Here is a 19,976-nt window from a genome sequence, read left to right as displayed (position 1 = left end):
AACTGTTTAGGAGAATTCAGCAGTGAAGCCATTAGGTCCCAGGCTTTTATTTACTGGGAAAATTTTTATTTCAGCTTCAATTTCCTTACTTGTTATTGGTCTGTTCAGGCTTTGGATTTCTTCCTGGTTCAATCTTGGCAGGTTGTATGTGTCTAGGAATGTATCCATTTCTTCTAGATTTTCCAATGTATTAGTATATAGTTGCTCATAGTGGCTGCTATCTTTTGAATATCTGCAGTATCAGTTGTAATGTCTTCTTTTTCATCTCTGATTTTGTGCATTTGAATCTTCTCTCTTTTTCTCTTAGTCTAGCTAAAGGCTTGTCAATTTTGTTTAACTTTCCAAAAAAAAAAAAAAAGCAACTTTTTGTTTCACTGATCTTTTGTATTATTTTCTTTATTTCAATTTCATTTATTTCTGCTTTGTTCTTTATTATTTCTTTTTCTACCAATTTTGGGTTTGGTTTGCTTTTGCTTTTCCAGTTCTTGAAGATGCATTGTGAGGCTGTTTGTTTAAAGTTTTTCTTCATTTTTGATGTAGGCACTTACAGCTTTAAACTTACCCCTTATATTGTTTTTGTTGTATCCCATAGGTTTTGGTCTATGTTTCCATTATTATTTGTTTCAACAACCTTTTCAATGTTCTTCTTAATTTATTCATTGATCCAATGGTCATTCAGGGAGCCTATTATTTAATTTCCATGTGTTTGTGTAGTTTTCAAAATTCCTCTTGTTATTAATTTCAAGTTTTATTCCATTGTCATCAGAGAAGACGCTTGATATTATTTCAATGTTTAAAAATATTTTAAGACTTGTTTTGTGATCTAATATATGATCTATTCTTGAGAATGAACGATGTGCTGAGAAAAAGAAAGTGTATTCTGCAGCCATTGAGTGAAATATTCTGTAAATGTTTATTAGACTCATGTGGTTTATAGTACAGATTAAGTCTGATGTTTCTTTGTTGATTTTCTGTTTGGAAGATTGGTGCAGTGCTAAAAGCAGTGTGTTGAAATGTACAACTATTATTGTATTGGGATCTCTCTCTCGTTTTAGCTCTAATAATATTTGCTTTATATATCTGGGTGCTCCAGTGTTGGATGCATATGTTTAAAATTATTGTATTCTCCTGCCGAATTGATCCCTTTATCATTATATAGTACCTTCTTTGTCACATCTTATATTAATAATTTTTTTCTTGAAAGCTACTTTGTCTGATGTTAGTAAAACTCCTGGTCTTTTTGGGTTTCCATTGGCAAGGAATATCTTTTTCCATCCCTTTATTTTCAGTCTATGTGTGTCTTTATAGGTGGAGTGTGTTTCTTACAGGCAACAGATCAATGGTCTCTTTCTTTTTTTTTTTTTTTTTAATTCATTCAGCCACTCTATGTCTTTTAATTGGAGACGTTAGTCTATTTACATTCAGTGTTATTATTGATAAGTAAGGACATGCTCCTTCCATTTTGTTGTTTTTGGTTGTTTTGTGGTCTTCATTTCCTTTCCCTTCCTTCCTCTCCTCCATTAGTGAAGGTGATTTTTCTCTGGTGATAAGATTTAATTTCTTGCTTTTTATTTTTTGTGTATCCATTGTATGTTTCTTATTTGGAGGTTACTCATGAGGCTTGCAAATACTATCTTATAACCCATTTTTTTAAGTTGATAACAACTTAATACTGTTTGCCTAAACACATAAGCAAAAAGAAAACTAGTAAAGACATATCACCATAACTTCATTTCCCTTCTTTTTTAATGTTTTTGTCACTATTTATATCTTATTGTACTGTTTATGTCTTGAAAAGTGTTGTAGTTATTATTTTTTTTGGTTCATGGTTTAGTCTTTCTACTTAGGATAAGAGTAGTTTACACACTACGGTCACAGTGTTATAGTGATCTGTGCTTTTCTGTTAACTCTTAGCAGTGCGTTTTATACTTTCTGGTGATTACTTATTGATCATGAACAATCCTTTTCTTTCTGATTGAAGTACTCCTTTTAGCATTTCTTGAGGTATGAAAGCCCCAGCTTTTCTTTATCTGGGAAAGCCTTTATTTCTCCTTCATGTTAAAGAATAATTTAACCAGATATACTATCCTAGAGTAAAAGTGTGTGTGGTTTTTTCCTTCAACACTTTAATTATGTCATGCCACTCTCTCCTGGCCTGTAAAGTTTCCACTGAAAATTCTGCTGCTACCAGATGTATTGCAGCTGCACTATATTTTATTTGTTTCTTTTCTTTTGCTGCATTTAGGATCCTTTCTTTCTCCTTGGTCTATGGGAGTTTGATTATTAAATACCTTGAGGTAATCTTCTCGGGTTAAATCTGCTTGGTGTTCTATAACCTTCTTGTACTTGGATATTAATATTATTCTCTAGGTTTGGGAAGTTCTCTGTTATTACCCCTTTGAATAAACTTTCTACCCTCATCTCTTTAGCTCTTCTTTAGGGTCAATACCTCTTAGATTTGCCCTTTTAAGGCTACTCTCTATATCTTGTAGGCAGGCTTTATTTTTTTTTATTCTTTTTTCTTTTGTCTCCTCTGACTGTATATTTTCAAATAGCCTATCTTCAAGCTCAATAATTCTTTCTTCTGCTTGATTAATTCTGCGACTAAAAGACTCTGATGCATTCTTCAGTATGCCAGTTGCAATTTTCAACTCCATAATTTCTCCTGTATTTTAAATTGTTTCAATCTTTTTGTTAAATGTATCTGATAGAATTCTGAATTCCTTCTCTATGTTATCTTGAATTTCATTGGGTTGCCTCAACACAGTTATTTTGAATTATCTCTCTGAAAGGTAACATATCTCTGTTTCCCCAGGATTGGTACCTGGTGCCTTATTTAGTTCATTTGGTGTGATTGTGTTTCCCTGGATGGCGTTGATGCTAGTAGATATTCTTCAGTGTCTGGGCATTGAAGAATTAGGGATTTCTTTTAGTCTTTGCAGTCTGGGCTTACTTCTCCTTCTTGGGAAAACTTTCCAGAAATTCTAAGGAACTTGACTGTTGTGATCTAAGCTGTATCTGCTTTAGGGGGAAACCCAAATCCAGAAGTGCTGTGGTTCCAGCAGACTTGTAGAGGTACTTCCTTGATGGTCTTGGACAAGATCCAAAATAATTTTCTGGATTACCAGACAGAAACTTTTGTTCTCTTCCTTTACTTTCTCCCAAACAAGCAGAATCTCTCTTTACTCTGAACCACCTGGACCTAGGGGTAGAGTGACATAAGCACCTGTGTGGCCATCACTGCTAGGACTGAGTTGAGTCAGACCTGAAACCAGCACAGCACTGGGTCTTGCCCAAAGCCTGCTCTAATGACTCCCTAACTACTGCCTATGGTTGCTGAAAACGCTGGTGCTCTAAAATCAGCAGATGACAAATCTAATCAGGCTTATGTCCTTCCCTTCAGTACAGCAAGTTATCCCAGGCTGTAGGGGCATACAGAGGTGCCAACTGGGAGCCAGGAGCTAGAGCCAAATACCTTTGAAGTCTACCTCATGTTCTATTGTACTGCAGCTGAGCTGGCAGTCAAACCACAAGGCACAATCCTTCCCACTTGTTCCTCCCCTTGCCAAAGGCAGAAGAGCCTCACCCCATGGCCACCACCACCTCAGGCCCATTAGAAGTACAGCCAATCAGGTGGGTGCGGTGGCTCAGCCTGTAATCCCAGCACTTTGGGAGGCCGAGGTGGGCAGATCACGAGGTCAGGAGATCGAGACCATCCTGGCTGACACAGTGAAACCCCGTCTCTGCTAAAAATACAAAAAAATTAGCCGGATGTGGTGGCAGGCACCTGTAGTCCCAGCTACTCAGGAGGCTGAGGCAGGAGAATTGCTTGAACCTGGGATGCAGAGGTTGCAGTGAGCTGAGATCATGCCACTGCACTCCAGCCTGGAGACAAAGCGAGACTCCATCTAAAAAAAAAAAAGTACAGCCAAACCACGGTCGATGTTCCCTTTAGGCCCATGGGTTCTTCAGTTAGCTTGTATTGAATGCTGCCTGGCCTGGGGCTCCCCCTGGCTCCTCTCTAGGCCAGAGTGGGTCCAGAAATGCCATCCAAGAGCCAAGTTCTGGAACTGGGGACCTTAAAAGCCTACTTGCTGCCCTACCCCTCTGTGGCCAAGATGGTACTTAAGGTACAAGACAAAGTCCCCTTTAATTTTTCCTCTGCTTTTCTTAAGTAGAAGGAGTCTCACTCTGTAGCCACCACGGTTGTGAATGTCCTCAGTTTCACCTGAGGTCAGCGAGTTTCAGCATCTCACCTAAGGCCCTCAACATAATACTTGGGTGTCACTGCTGGTTATTCACGGTCCAAGGGCTCCTCAGTTAGAAGGTGATGGATCCTTCCTGAGCTGAGTTCTTTCCTTCAAGACAGTGAGTTCCTTCCTTTGGTTCTCTTCTGGCCCAGGGTATGTCTACAAATGTTCGAGAGCTAGGGCCTGGAACAGGGGCCTCACAACTCTGACTTGTACTTTATCATGCTGTGGCTCAGCTGGTACCCGCGATGCAAGACAAACTCATACCCACTCTTTGATATCCTCTCTTGAAGATGGAAAGAAGGGTCTGTTTTGGAGCTGTGAATTGTGCAGCCTGGGGTTAGGGGAGGGGTGATGCCAGCACTCCCTTAGCCACCCCAGTTGGTATCTCAGTAGGTCATGCACTCTCCCAGTCCATTGTCTCAGCCCAGTTCAGCCCTAGGACTTGCTTAGGTGTTGCAGTCCTTGTGGTCTAGATTGCCTTTCAAGTTTATTTGAGGCCCCATTGCATCTTAGCCCGTGGTGGTGAGGCTTATAGATTTTTCATCATCATTCTCTCATTAATTAATTTTTATGGAAATCCCTCCTGGCATGCTATTCCCAATGAATTAGTCTCTCTCTCTCTCTCTCTCTCCATTTTTGTACTATATATATAGTACTTCATATATATATAGATTATATTTGTATATGTATTCATTTTGTTTATTCTTTTCTAATTCAAATAATTTTGCACGAAACCTCTTTGTGTTCTAGTACTTTAATTTCTATGGGCTAAATTGAAGAGTGAGGTTTTATTGTTAGAATATATGTATGTATATTATTCTTTATAATTTGATAGATGTTGTCAGATTATTTTCTAAACAAAAGTAGTATCATTTCTCACTTTCATCAGAAATATTTGAAAGTATTCTTTACCACACACACCCTATTGGAAATAGTTTTGTAGCTTATATATTTTCAGCCTGACTGGTATTAAGTTATATATTATTGTATATTTATTTACGTTTGTCTGAATACTAGTGAATTTGATCTTTTCATACGTTTCATGGCCTTTAAATTTGCACTTCTATTGATCATTATGTTCCAGTTGCTCTTGTATTATTTGTTTCCTTCTTGCAAATCTGTAGCTGTCATTTTATATTATAGCTAATAACACATTATCATCTTTATAATAAATTTTTCCAGCTCACATGTTTTTCTACTGGCATTTTTCACAGTAACTTTTGCTATATAAAAGTTTAAATTTTTCTGTAATTCAATATGCCAATTTTCCTTTTAAAAATGCCTGGGCTTCAAGCCTTGGTTAAAAAGAGAATCTCTCCGACCCTTATTTTTAGTCCCCTAGGTTTTCTGTAAGCATTAACTTTTCTGTAGGCATTTAATTTTTTAATGTTCAGCACCTTTAATTTATCTAAAATATGTTTTAGAATATGGTTTAAGATATATGTGAGTGAATGTAGAGTCCCTATATTTGTCTTCTGGATAGACAGTCAACTGTGGCAATACCATTCATTAAACAATCTATTGATTTTTGATTGAATTATGCTAATGCCTGTGTCTACATACTGACATCCACATGTGTTTCACTGATTGATTTCTCTAATTTCATGTTTCAGTAGCAGTCAACTAGCTTATTGTGTTTTACAAACACCCCAAAATGTCCTTGTTTTAAACCAACAAATGTTGATTTGCTGCTCATTCTGCACGTGTGATGCACCTATTTTGAGATCCATGGTGAAGCAGTCTCTATTTACATGCATCCTTCCACTATCACACATTAAAGAGAAGGGACACATGGTGAAGCACTCACTTGTGTTTCTGCCTAGAGGCACACTCAGTATTTATGCTCATATTTCATTGACTAAAGCAAGTCACATGGTCATATCACTTTAAGAAGAATGGGAAAATATCAGAAGAAGTAGAATAATTATTAACAACCATAACGTTTACTCTTCCACACAAATACCATACTGATTTGATTAGTATTTTAATAATGTGAATTGGTCTGTTTTATCAGTTTGAAAATTCCTTTGCCTTTTTCTCTTTAAACATTGCATCCATCACCTTTTCTATCTTTAGTCTTTTACTGGTGGAATAGACTATGTCTGACTTTCTAATTTTTTCTTCATTTTTAAAATTATTTTCCATTTCAGCCTCTTTGCCCTCTATACTACAAAGAGGACAAAATAAGTTATTTTGATGTATTTTTCTATCCAATAATTTCTTTTCCTGTTATGTCTATTTATATATATATATATTTATATATTTATATATATTTATATATATATTATATATTTATATATTTATATATTATATATATATATATATTTATATATTATATATATATATATTTTATATATATTTATATATTTATATATTTTTATATATATTTATATATATATTTATATATATATTTATATATATATATATATATATATATATATTTATATATATTTATATATATATATATATATATATTTATATATATTTTATATATTTATATATATTTATATATATTTATATATATATTTATATATATATTTATATATATTTATATATATATTTATATATATTTATATATATATTATATATATATTTATATATATTTATATATATTTATATATATATTATATATATATTTTTATATATATTTATATATATTTATATATATATTTATATATATATTTATATATATTTATATATATTATATATTTATATATATATTTATATATATATTATATATATATATTATATATATTTATATATATATTTATATATATTTTATATATATATTTATATATATATTTATATATATATTTATATATATTTATATATATTTATATATATTTTTATATATATTTATATATATATTTATATATATTTATATATATTTATATATATTTTATATATATTTATATATATTTTATATATATTTATATATATTTATATATATTTATATATATTTATATATATTTATATATATTTATTTATATGTATTTATATATATTTATATATATTATATATATTTATATATATTTATATATATATATTTAGATATATTTAGATATATTTAGATATATTTAGATATATACTTATATATTTATATATATTTAGATATATATTTAGATATATATTTACATATATATTTAGATATATATTTACATATATATATTTAGATATATTTAGACATATTTATATATTTATATATTTATATACATTTATATATATATTTATATATTTTTATATATATTTATATATATTTTTATATATATTTATATATATTTTTATATATATTTATATATTTATATATTTTTATATATTTATATATTTTTTTATATATTTATATTTTTTTTATGTATTTATATATATTTATATATATATAAAGTTTTTACTTCATTTGTAGCATTTTTCATTTGCAGAAGTTCTGATTAGTGTTTTTGCAGGTTTGCTAAGACATTTTTAATAGGTCCCTATTTTCTGAAGTTCTTTTATTTACATTTATTCAATCAGAGTAAGATAATTGCTGGTATGGTTTGTCTCTGTGTCCCCACCCCAATCTCATCTCAAATTGTAATCATCATGTGTCAAGGTGGGAGGTGATTAGGTCATAGAGTGGACTTGTCCATATTGCTGTCATGATAGTGAGTGAATTCTCATGAGATCTGATGATTTTAAAAATGTTTGGCAGTCCCCACATTGCCCGTTTTTTCTCCCACCACTAGGTAAGACTTGCCTTGCTTCCCCTTTGCCTTCCACCATGATTGTAAGTTTCCTGAGGCCTCCCAACCATACAGAACTGTGAGTCAATTAAAAGGGAAGCAGACCATAAAGGTTTGAAAAAATTTGCAGCCTAACCATATGGGGGGGGGGCGGAAAATACATTTTCTGGGGGAGGAATTCAAGCCCAAAGAACTTTGCATAAATAACAAGGAGTCAAATGTTAATAGTTAAGACAATGAGTCGAATGTCTCCAGGGCATGTCAAAGTCCTTAGTGACAGCACCTTCCATCACAGACCTGGTGGCCTAGGAGAGAAAAATGGTTTTGTGGGCTGGGCCAAGGACCCTACTACTCTGTGCAGCTTCATGACATGGTGACCTGCGTCCCAGCTGCTCCAGCTCCTGCTGTGTCTAAAAGGGGCTGTGATGATTAATATTAACTGTCAACTTCATTGGATTGAGGGATGCAAATTATTGTTCCTCGGTGTGTCTGTGAGGGTGTTGGCAAAGGAGATTAACATTTGGGTCAGTGGACTGGGAGAGGCAGACCCACCCTCAATGTAGATGGGCATCATCCAATCAACTGCCAGCATAACTACAATAAAATAGGCAGAAGAAGGTGAGAGAGGTCAACTTCTTGAGTTTTCTGGCTTTCAATTATCTCCTGTGCTGGATACTTCCTGCCTCGAACATCAGACTCCAACTTTTCAGCTTTTGGACTCTTGGACTTACACCAATGGTTTGCTAGGGGTCCTTAGGCCTTTGGCCACAGACTGAAGGCTGCACTGTCAGTTTCCCTACTTTTGAGGTTTTGAGACTTGGACTGGCTTCCTTGCTCCTCAGCTTACAGACAGCCTATTGTGGGACTTCACCTTGTGATCCTGTGAATCAATTCTCTTTAATAAACTCCCTTTCATATATATATCTATCCTATTAGTGGTGGAAACATACCCTCCCCACCCAGGCTGCCATCAGCCTTTTCACCTTAGTCTGATAAGATAAACCATGCACTGCCTGAGGCAACAGTGATGGCCTCCTCTGAGGCAGTTGTCAGGTGATTCTGCTCAGGACTCACCCTCAACACACCTATTTGCTTATAGACTAGACTCGAATCTTGGCAGGTTCCTAAAGGTGAGGTTCAGAGTGTGACTCATGAGGAGGTGTGCTACACTCCAAAAGAACTTCTTGAGTTTTCTAATTTATATAAGCAGAAATCTCGAGAACAGGCATAGGAATGGATATTAAGGGTGTGGGATAACGATGGGAGGAACATAAAGTTGGATCAGACTGGAGATTAGGCATAGGAATGGATATTAAGGGTGTGGGATAATGATGTAAGGAACATAAAGTTGGATCAGACTGGAGAACAGGCATAGAAATGGATATTAAGGGTGCGGGATAATGATAGAAGGAACATAAAGTTGGATCAAACTGAATTTATTGATATGGGCCCACTTAGCAGGGACTCTGCATTTAATGTTGCAGCTTGGGGAGTTAAAAAAAAAGTTCTTATAGTTTATTAGCTTGGTTAGCTGAAATATGAATTAAAAAAAGGCCCACTGTGAGTGAGCTAGGAGTATCTAATCTCCCTTGGTTTAATGTAGAGGAAAGGATCCAAAGGTTAGGGAGACTGGGATGGTGATGTAAATTAGTCACTTTAGACCTACTCATCCCAACTGGGAGGTTCCAGAAGACATACCCGTTATCATACCCTTGTGAAATTGATTTGTGATGGGAGTGCTTGAGTTTTTGAAGAGCTCTGTGATTGCTTTTCTCTGTATGGCACATCTTACAGTGGGAACCACAGTTACTCAATTAGAAAATTTAAATGCAATGGGAATAATTGGATTCCGAGCTGGCAGGGGCCAACTGGTGGCACTCAATCATCAACGGCAATGTGGGCGTAGTTACTGTAATGAACAGCAGAGATAAAGCAGCAATCAGAACAGTCTGACTCATGCAGAGCTCTGGCATTGGTTAATTAATTATGGTGTACCTAGAAGTGAAATAGATAGGAAGCCTACTGCATTCTTACTTAATTCATATAAGCAGAAAACTTCCAGGTCAAGTAACAAAAGACTAATTTAAATTATAAAAGTAGAGAATCATGATCCTTCAATCAATTTCCAAACTTGAACCAGTTTACAGACCCAGAACCACTTGAATAAAGGGGAAGCTGGGTCTCCCTGAGGAAGGACCCCACTACACATAGCGACAATTTATACTGTTTGTCTTTCTCCCATCCTTCCCCAAGGAGACCTCTGGCCTTTTACTGGGGTAACTGTGCACTGTGGAAAGGGGTATGAAGAAAACTTTCAGGGACTACTGGACACTGGCTCTGAGCTGATGTTGATTCCAGGGGAATCAAAACATCACTGTGGTTCTCCAGTTCAGTTAGTGTACGGGCTTAGGGAGTAAGGTAATTAATGGAGTTTTAGCACAGGTTCAACTTTCACTGGGTCCAGTGAGTCCCCAGTTTCATCCTGTGGTCATTTCTCCAGGGCCAGAATGCATAATTGGCGTAGACATACTTAGCAGCTGGCAGAATCCCCACATTGACTCCCTTACTGGTAGGACGAGGGCTACTATGGCAGGAAAGGCCAAATAGAAGCCATTAGAGCTGCCTCTACCTAGGAAAATAGTAAATCAAACAAAATCACATCTCTGAAGGTGTTGCAAAGATTAGTACCACCACCAAGGACTTGACAGACGCAGAAGTGGTGATTCCCACCATATCCCCATTCAATTCTCCTATTTTGCCTGTGAAGAGGACAGATGCATCTTGGGAAATGACAGTGGATTATCATAAGCTTAACTAAATGGTGACTCCAATTACAGCTACTGTATCAGATGTAGTTTTATTGCTTGAACAAATTTACATATCTCCTGGTACCTAGTATGCAGCCATTAATTTGGCAAATGCCTTTTTCTCCATTCCTGTCTATAATGCCCACCAGAGGCAAGGCCACAATATACCTTTACTGTCCTACCTCAGGGGTATACCGACTCTCTGGCTCTGTGTTATAATCTTGTTTGCAGGGATCTTGATCGCTTTTCACTTCCAAAATGTATCACATTGGTCCATTATAATGATGACATTATGCCAATTTGACCCAGTGAGCTAGATGTAGCAAATGCACTGGACTCACTGGTGAGATATTTGCATGCCACGGAATGGGAAATAAATCCAACTAAACTTTAGAGACATTCTACCTCAGTGAAATTTCTAAGGGTCCAGTGGTGTGGGGCCTGTTGAGATTACTTCTAAGGGGAAGGATAAGTTGTTGCATTTGGCCCCTCCTACAACTAAGAAAGTCGTACAACACCTAGTGGGCCCATTTGGATTTTGAAGGCAACACATTCCTCATTTGGATGTGTGACTCTGGCCTATTTATTGAAAGACCTGAAAGGCTGTCAGTTTTGTGTGGGTCCAGAACAGGAGAAGGCTCTGTGCAGGCTGATCTGTCACTTGGGCCATATGACCCAGCAAATCTGATGGTACATCCCTCAGGCAGACAGGGATGCTCTTTGGAGACCTTGGTAGGCACTTATAGGGGATTCACAGCTGAAGCCTCTAGGATTTTGGAGCAAGGCCCTGCCATCTTCTGTAGATAACTACTCTCCTTTCGAGAGACCACTCTTGGCCTGTTACTGGACTGTGGTAGAAACTGAAAGCTTGACTATAGGTCATCAAGTCACCATGTGACCTGAACTGCTTATCATAAACTGGGTGCTTTCTGAACCATGTAGCCACAAAGTTGGGCATGCATAGCAGCATTCCATCATCAGAAGTGATCTGGGCTCAAGCAGGTCCTGAAGGCACAAGTAAGTTACATGAGGAAGTGTCCATGGTTGCCACTCATTCCACCCTGCCTTCTCTCCCCAGCCTGCACTGCTGGCCTCATGGGGAGTTCCCTATGATGAGTTGACAGAGGAATAGAAGACTATGGCCTGGTTTACAGATGGTTCTGCATAATATTCAGGCACCACCCAAAAGTGGACAGCTGTAGTACTACAGCTCCTGTCTAGGACATCTCTGAAGGACAGTGGTGAAGGGAAATCTCAATGGGCACAACTTCAGGCAGTGCACCTGGTTGTGCACTCTGCTTGAAAAGAGAAATGGCCAGATGTGCGATTATATACTGATCCATGAGCTGTAGTCAATGCTTTGGCTGGATCGTCAGGGACTTGTAAGAAGCATAATTGGAAAATTGGTGACAAAGAAATTTGGGGAAGAGGTAGGTGGATGGACCTTTCTGAGTGGTTAAAAAACTGAAGATATTTGTATCTCATCTGAATACTCATCCATGGGTGACCTCAGCAGAGGAGGATCAAGTGGTGACTCATTCTGTGGACACCACTCAGCTTCTTTTCCCAGCCATTCCTGTCATTGCCCGATGGGCCCATGAACAAAATGGTCATGGTGGCAGGGATAGAGGCTATGTATGGGCTTAAGAACATGGAGTTTCACTTACCAAGGCAGACCTGGCTATGACCTCTGTTGAGTGCTTCATTTGCCAGCAGCAGAGACCAACAGTGAGCCCTTGATATGGTACCATTTCTTGGGGTGATCATTCAGCTACTTGGTGGTAGGTTGATTATTTGACCTCCTCCATCATGGAAAGGGCAGCAGTTTGTCTTCACTGAAATAGACATTTACTCTGGATATGGGTTTCCTTATCCTGCATGCAATGCTTCTGTCAAGACTACCATTCATGTACTCACAGAATGCCTTATCTATCATCATAGTATTCCACACAGCATTGCCTCTGACCAAGACACTCACTTCATGGCTAAAGAAGTGCAGCAGTGGGCTCATGCTCATGGAATTCAATGGTCTTATCATGTTCCCCTTCTTCCTGAAGCAGCTAGATTGATAGATTAGTGAAATAGTCTTTAAAGTCACAATTACAATGCCAACTAGGTAACAATACTTTGCATGGCTGGGACAAAGCTTTCCAGAAGGTTGTGTATGCTCTGAATCAGCATCCAATGTATAGTGCTCTTTCTCCCATAGCCAGGATTCATGGGTCCAGGAATCAAGGAGTGGAAGAGGAAGTGCCACCACTTACTATAACCCCTAGTGACCCACTAGCAAAATTTTTGCTTCCTGTTTCCACGACTTTATGTTCTGTTTGCCTACAGGTTTTAGTTCCAGAGAGAGGAATGCTGCCACCAGGAGATACAACAATGATTCCATTAAACCAAAATTTACAATTGCCACCTGGCCACTTTGGGCTCCTCCTACCTCCAGGGGTAGGAGGAATAACTAATAACTGACCACGTGACCAGTTGCAGAAATTAAGACTGTAATTGTCATGAATATAATTTTTCTTTTGTTAAAAATAGGTTTGTGCATGTATACACTTGTACTAAGAAATTATCTTACAATGTTGGTTGGGGTGATTGACCCAGACTATCAAGATGAAATCAATCTACTATTACACAATGGAGTAACAAAGAGTATGTATAAAACACAGGAGATTCCATAGGGCATCTCTTAATATAACCATGCCCTGTGATTAAGGTCAATGGGAAACTACAATGGTCCAACCCAGGCAGGACTACAAATGGCCCAGACTCTTTAGGCATGAAGGTTTGGGTCACTCCACCAGGAGAAAGAAAGCATGACCCCCTGAGGTACTTGCAGAAGGCAAAGGGAATACAGAATGGGTAGCAGAAGAAGGTAGTCATCAAAACCAGACATGACAATATGGCCAGTTGCAGAAACAAGAACTGTAATTGTTATGAATATATTTTTTATTTTGTTAAGAATAGGTTTATGCATGTATACACTTGTATTAAAAGAATCTTAGTTTTATTTCCTTTCTTTTTCCTTTTCATGTGACATAAGATTTGCTGACTTCATATTAGCATTTAAATGTTGTTAACTTTATGTAATAGCATTTAGGTTAAGGATTAATGTGCTTCCGGTTGTACAAGGGATAGCTATATTTTCTTAGCCATAATTATGACTTCATTATTGTCTTTATTTGGAGATTATGTATAATTTCAGGAGATGTGTATGCGTTCAAGTTGACAAGGGGTGGAACTTTGATTGTTAATATTAAGTGTCAGTTTGACTAAAGGATGCAAAGTAGTGTTCCTGTGTGTATCTGTGAGGGTGCTGCCAAAGAAGATTAACATTTGAGTCAGTGGACTGGGAGAGGCAGAGCCATCCTCAATGTGGGTGGGCACCATCTAATCAACTGCCAGTGCAGCTAGAATAAAGCAGGCAGAATAAGGTGGGAGAAGTCAACCTGCTAAGTATTCTGGCTTTCATCTTTCTCACATTTTGGACGGTTCCTGCCCTTGAACATCAGACTCCAAGTTCTTCAGCTTTTGGACTCTTGGACTTACACCAGTGGTTTGCTAAGGGCTCTCGGGCCTTTGGCCACAGACTGAAGGCTGCACTGTTGTCTTCCTTACTTTTGAGGTTTTGGGACTCAGACTGGCTTCATTGCTCCTCAGCTTGCAGAGGCCTATTTTGGGCCTTCACGTGTAATCATGTGAGTCAATATTCCTTAATAAATTCCCCTTCATATATACATCTATCCTATTAGTTCTTCCCCTCTAGAGAACTATAATAAAGAAGCCAAGGTATAACTCAAGTCATGGCTTCAGAGGCTGCAAGCCCCAAGTTTTGGTGGCTTCCAGGTATTGTTAGAGTTGTGGGCATGCAGAAGAAAAGAGTTGAAGTTTGGGAGCCTCCACCTAGATTTCAGAGGATATGTGGAAATGTCTGGATGTCCAGGCAGAAGTTTGCTGCAGGAGTGGAGCCCTAATGGAGAACCCCTGCTAGGGTATTGCAGAAGATAAATATGGGGTTGGAACTGCTATACAGGTTTCCCATTGGGGCACTGCCTAGTGGAGCTGTGAGAAGAGGGCCACTGTCTTCCATATCCCAGAAATGTAGATACATTGACAGCTTGCCTCTGGAAATTCTGCAGGCACTAAACACCATCCCACAAATGTAGCCACATGGGCTGTATGCTGCAGAGCCACAGAGGCAGAGGTGCTCAAGGCTCTGGGAGCCTACCCTTTGCATCAGCATGCCCTGGGTGTGAAACACAGAGTCAAAGGAGATTTAGGAGTTTTAAGGTTTAACAACTTCCCATCTGGGTTTGGGACTTGTGTGGGGCCTTTAGCCACTTTGTTTTGGCCAATTTTTCTCAGTTGAAATGGAAACATTTACCCAGTGCTTGTACCTTCATCATTTTTTAAAAGTAACTAACTTGCTTTTGATTCTACAGGCTCATAGGCAGAAGGGACTTGCCTTGTCTCCACTGAGACTTTGGACTTGGATTTTGGCTTAACGCTGGAATAAGTTCAGGCTTTGGGGGACTGTTGGGAAGGCATAATTGATTTTGCAGTCTGAGAAGGACATGAGATTTTGGAGGGACCAGTGGCAGAATAATGCAGTTTGGCTTTATGTCCTCATCCAAATTTTATCTCCAATTGTAATTGTCATGGATTAAGGGAGGGAGCTGGTGTGACATGACTGGATCATGGGGGCAGTATCCCCCATGCTGTTCTTGTGACAGGAAATTCTCACAAGATCTGATGGTTTTAAAAGTGTTTGGCAAGCCGGGCGCGGTGGCTCACGCCTGTAATCCCAGCACTTTGGGAGGCCGAGGCGGGCGGATCACAAGGTCAGGAGATCGAGACCACGGTGAAACCCCGTCTCTACTAAAAATACAAAAAATTAGCCAGGCACGGTTTTGGGCGCCTGTAGCCCCAGCTACTCGGGAGGCTGAGGCAGGAGAATGGCGTGAACCCGGGAGGTGGAGCTTGCAGTGAGCCGAGATCGCGCCACTGCACTCCAGCCTGGGCGACAGAGCGAGACTCCGTCTCAAAAAAAAAAAAAAAAAAAAAAAGTGTTTGGCAGTTCTCCCCTCCCCTACTCTGTTCCCTGCTGCCGTATAAGATGTGCCTTGCTTCCCCTTCACCTTCCACCATGATTATAAGTTTCCAGAGACCTCTTCAGCCATGTGGAACTGTGAGTCAATTAAACCTCTTTTGTTTATAAGTTGCCCAGTGTAAGGTAGTATCTTTATAGCAGTGTAAGAACAGACTAATACAGTTGCTTTATCATATATGTCTGATAAATATCATATCAAAAGAGTTTTACATCTGTTTTTTAAACTGTTTTCCTCTGATTACTCTCAGTCATTGTGTCTTGATTCCTTGACATCTAATTACTTAGCTGCTAGTTTTATTTGTGGGGATTGTTTAAGGCACAGGACAAAGTGTCATCAGTTGGAAAACATTTGAATTTGTCTCTGCCTTAAATTGACATCTTAAATCTTAAATCGGCATCTTAAATTGGAACCATTTTAAATTCAATGTATGGCCACAGATGTTTTGAGCCACTTATATTGAATAAATAAGTGTTCACAATTCACAAACATAGTCTTGTGGTTGTAAATCTATCCGTATATACATACACACACACACACACACACATATATATTTGCATTTGTATGAATGTAGAACGAATATACATACATGTATTTGTTCTCCTCTTGTTTGCTCTGAATAAGGCAACTTCCTTTGTAGTCACCTGGGAAAGGGACTAATGGGAAGAAGTTGTTTTAAAGTGGGATTATCCATTATCGGGGAACCCAGCTCCATAGGGTCCCACCTTTATTTAGATATCTCCTGTTGGAATTCCCATTATGATGGGCTTTTTTTTTCCTTCTCTCCCTGGTACCTTGCAAGGTCAGTCAAAACTGAAGATCAACTTTTGATCATGGTAAGTGGAGTGGTTGGGCAAATCGCCCCACAGGTAACAATTAGAAATGTGTTGATCTAGAAATGTGTTCTCTCGTGCGCACGTGCGCGCACGTGCACGCATGCACGCACATGCACACAGTCTCATACACACACACACGCACACACATGCATGCACACACACACACCTCACCGAGGGTTAATTACAACAGGAAGACTTCAATTGACCTGACTCTTTTGTTGAAATAAGTGTTGTCCCTGCACAGTACTGGTGCCTAGTGAAGGCACTACATGTTCTGACTAATAATGTGCTTCATCATCGTGGGGACAAGGAGGGTTGGAGGTAGTTTGTGTAATGGGATCAAGGATTTGCACTGACCCAGGTAAGGTCTCCAGAGGGCTCTGCCAGTGAGGCAGGTTGGATAGCAAGACTATGCCCACGTGATGAGCAGGATGTTCTGGACTGAACTGTGTTTTCCTCACATTCATTTGTTGAAGTTCTATTTCCTAGTACCTCAGAATGTGACTGTATATGGAGATAGGGCCTTTATGAGTTAGATAAGTTAAAATGAGGTTAGTAGGATAGTGTCCAACTCAATATGACCTGCATTCTTATAAGAATCTCTTCTTATAAGAAGAGGAGATTAGGACACAGATGTTCGATAAGTAAAGACCGTGTGAAGACACAAGAAGATGGTCATCTGCAAGTCAAGAGAAATGTCTCAAAAAGAACTGGCCCTGCTGACATCTTGATCTTGAATTTCCAGCCTCAAGTACTGTGGGAAGATGAATTTCTGTTATTTAAGCCACTCAATCTTTGGTATTTTTTTTTTAATGAAGCCTTAGAAACTAATAGTATGTAGGTTTAAAATGCCCTAGCTGAGATTTGGAGGTATCCAGGTGCAGGTCAGTGATTCTGGATTTGAATAAGAGAGTGCATCCATCTACAAGGTCTTTCAGGGGATGACTCTTGGGGCCCACTCTGGGTGCCATGGGTCTTGCTTTGTGGGGCAGCCTCTGGCTGCTGTGCATGTCCTTGCTTTAGTGCAGTTACTATGTTCTATCCTTTTCCTAAAGTAAGCTTGTTTCATAGGCATTGTCCTACGGGGTCCTATAAGTCTACTTTAGTAATCCAAACTCTGTCTGACTGAAGTCATTAGTGCCCTATCTATCATCTATCTATCTACATCATCTATCAATCATCTATCTATGCTATCTATCTATCTATGTTATCTATCAATCACCTATCATCTCATCTATATATCTCATTTAAAAATATACGATTTTTTAAAGCACAAAGTGTTTTTGTTTAGTTTAGCTTAGTTCATAATGTATGTAGATACAATATACATGACAATAAGCACTAAGGATGGGAATGTTAAATAAAAATACATTTCTTTGAAATTTCCTATATTTTACCTGAAGTAATTAAATAATACCTCCAAGATGACTCTAAGTTAAAAATGCATATTGTAATAATTAGAGAAACTACTAAAATGATTTTAAAAATAGCTAAAAATTCAATACACTAAATAAAATGGAATAATCAAAAAAACGTTTAAAAGAATGACTAAAGGAGAAACAAAAAATAAAATGGAAAGGTAACATGATAAAATAGTACACCTAAAAAAATCATATTAATAATGATGTTATATGTAATAAACTGAATAATCCAATCATATGACTGGAATTATAAGGATAGATCTGGGAAAAGTCAATTGTATTCTGCCCACAAGAGAAGGGTTTACAACACACAAACATATGTGGGGTGAAAATATAATATTAGAAATAATATTTCCTTAAAACAATAAACATCAGAAAGGAAGAGAGATTATATTAGTAAGATTCAAACTAGACTTCAAGGCAAAGAATTTTACTAGAGTAAAAGAGAGAGAGAGGTCTTACAATGATAAACCTGCCAAAACATAAAGAAGTTATAAATACTGTATTTTGTGCCTAATGAGAGAACTTTAAAACAGGAAGCCAAAACTGTCGAGATTTAAGGGAGAAACAGACAAATCCACAGCACATTTTGGAGGTATTAATAGACATGGTTGGTGATATTCATGCATGTTTCTTTGTAACTAATTGGACAATTTGAGAAAAAAAAAATTCATGATATAGTAGATCCTAAGGACATTATTAGCCACCTTAACCTAACTGACATTTCTAGAACTGGTCATCCAACAATTGCAGAATACATTATTTTCGAGTGTCATATTAACCATCATATTCCCCCAATATTTCCTCTTTTCTGACGTTCACAAATCCTTATCTTTTCAGCTTTGTATTTTTGTTTCTTCATTTGGCCAGAACTTTCTCTCAGTGTTCTGTGAGGAATATCTTCACTGAATTTTTACATACTCTAAGGTTAGACTTTTTTCTTTTTCATGATGATAGTTGTATTGTGTTCCTACACTCTGCAGCTCCTATTGTAAACATTTTGTTTTCCTGGCACTACCCTACACTATCTTCCAGGTTCCTTTTATGTCCTTCAGATGTCCCTTTTTTATGCTGTACGCCTCTAAATAGTTTCTTAACTTGATTTTGCAGACCTCAGTTTCAGTGGTGACCAAGCCATTCCCCAGTGCATTTACTGAATATATAGTATGAAAATCTTATTTTTTGTTTTTTTAAATCCCTAGAAAGATGTGTGTATGTGTGTTACACTCAAACTCCTTCACTTTGTGCATGTTCTCTTTCTCTCCTGCCTCTCCCTCTCTGTCTCTTAGATTTGTGGCCCTTACCTGTGTCTTCTCAGGGGTCAGTGTCCCATTTTTTCTTCCCTGGCCTCCCTTTCTCTAGCTGTTTGGCTCCCCAACCCAACCTAGATGGTAGGTTGGTTGTGTTGTATATTTGTTTTTTGACTCCATTCCGTGCTCCTTCCCCCAAAACAATTGCATAGAAGCTGAGAAAATGCCCCCTATTTCCTGCTGAGCATTGGGAGAAGCTTTAGCTCTCTGGCTAAAATTTCTGGCACATGGAAGACTCAGCTCCTCTCATTAGCTGATGAGGCTCTTGACTTTCAATATAACAGAATAGAATAGAATATTAAATTTCTATTCTATTTTAATAGAACAGTTTCATAGCAACTGCACTAAAACAATAGAGCTGATAGAATCTGTCATGATCACATCATAGAGGAAGTGACTTAAAGCCACATCTTTAGGTTCCTTTCGAGTCTTTTCTCTGGCTATGATATTATTTTCCAGTGTTTCTCTAGGGGGATGAATGACCGTAACACATATCTCGTACTCTCTGCTAGGACCTCCAGG

At 37.8% G+C, this 19,976-nt stretch overlaps 1 long non-coding RNA gene across 1 annotated transcript in view; it reads left to right on the top strand.

Annotated features, from left to right (window-relative positions):
- Nucleotides 1–19,976, top strand: part of LOC126951985 (uncharacterized) — a 79,422-nt gene that overhangs the window by 35,476 nt on the left and 23,970 nt on the right. The window contains exon 2 of the long non-coding RNA XR_007724753.1: nt 16,690–16,723. This is a non-coding gene — a long non-coding RNA (uncharacterized LOC126951985). The remainder of the gene's footprint in view (nt 1–16,689; nt 16,724–19,976) is intronic.

This window comes from Macaca thibetana, chromosome 4, assembly GCF_024542745.1.
Source record: "Macaca thibetana thibetana isolate TM-01 chromosome 4, ASM2454274v1, whole genome shotgun sequence".
NCBI classification, from domain to species: Eukaryota; Metazoa; Chordata; class Mammalia; order Primates; family Cercopithecidae; genus Macaca; species Macaca thibetana.
Note: the sequence above shows the minus strand (reverse complement) of the source record. Positions and strands in the feature narration are given on the sequence as shown.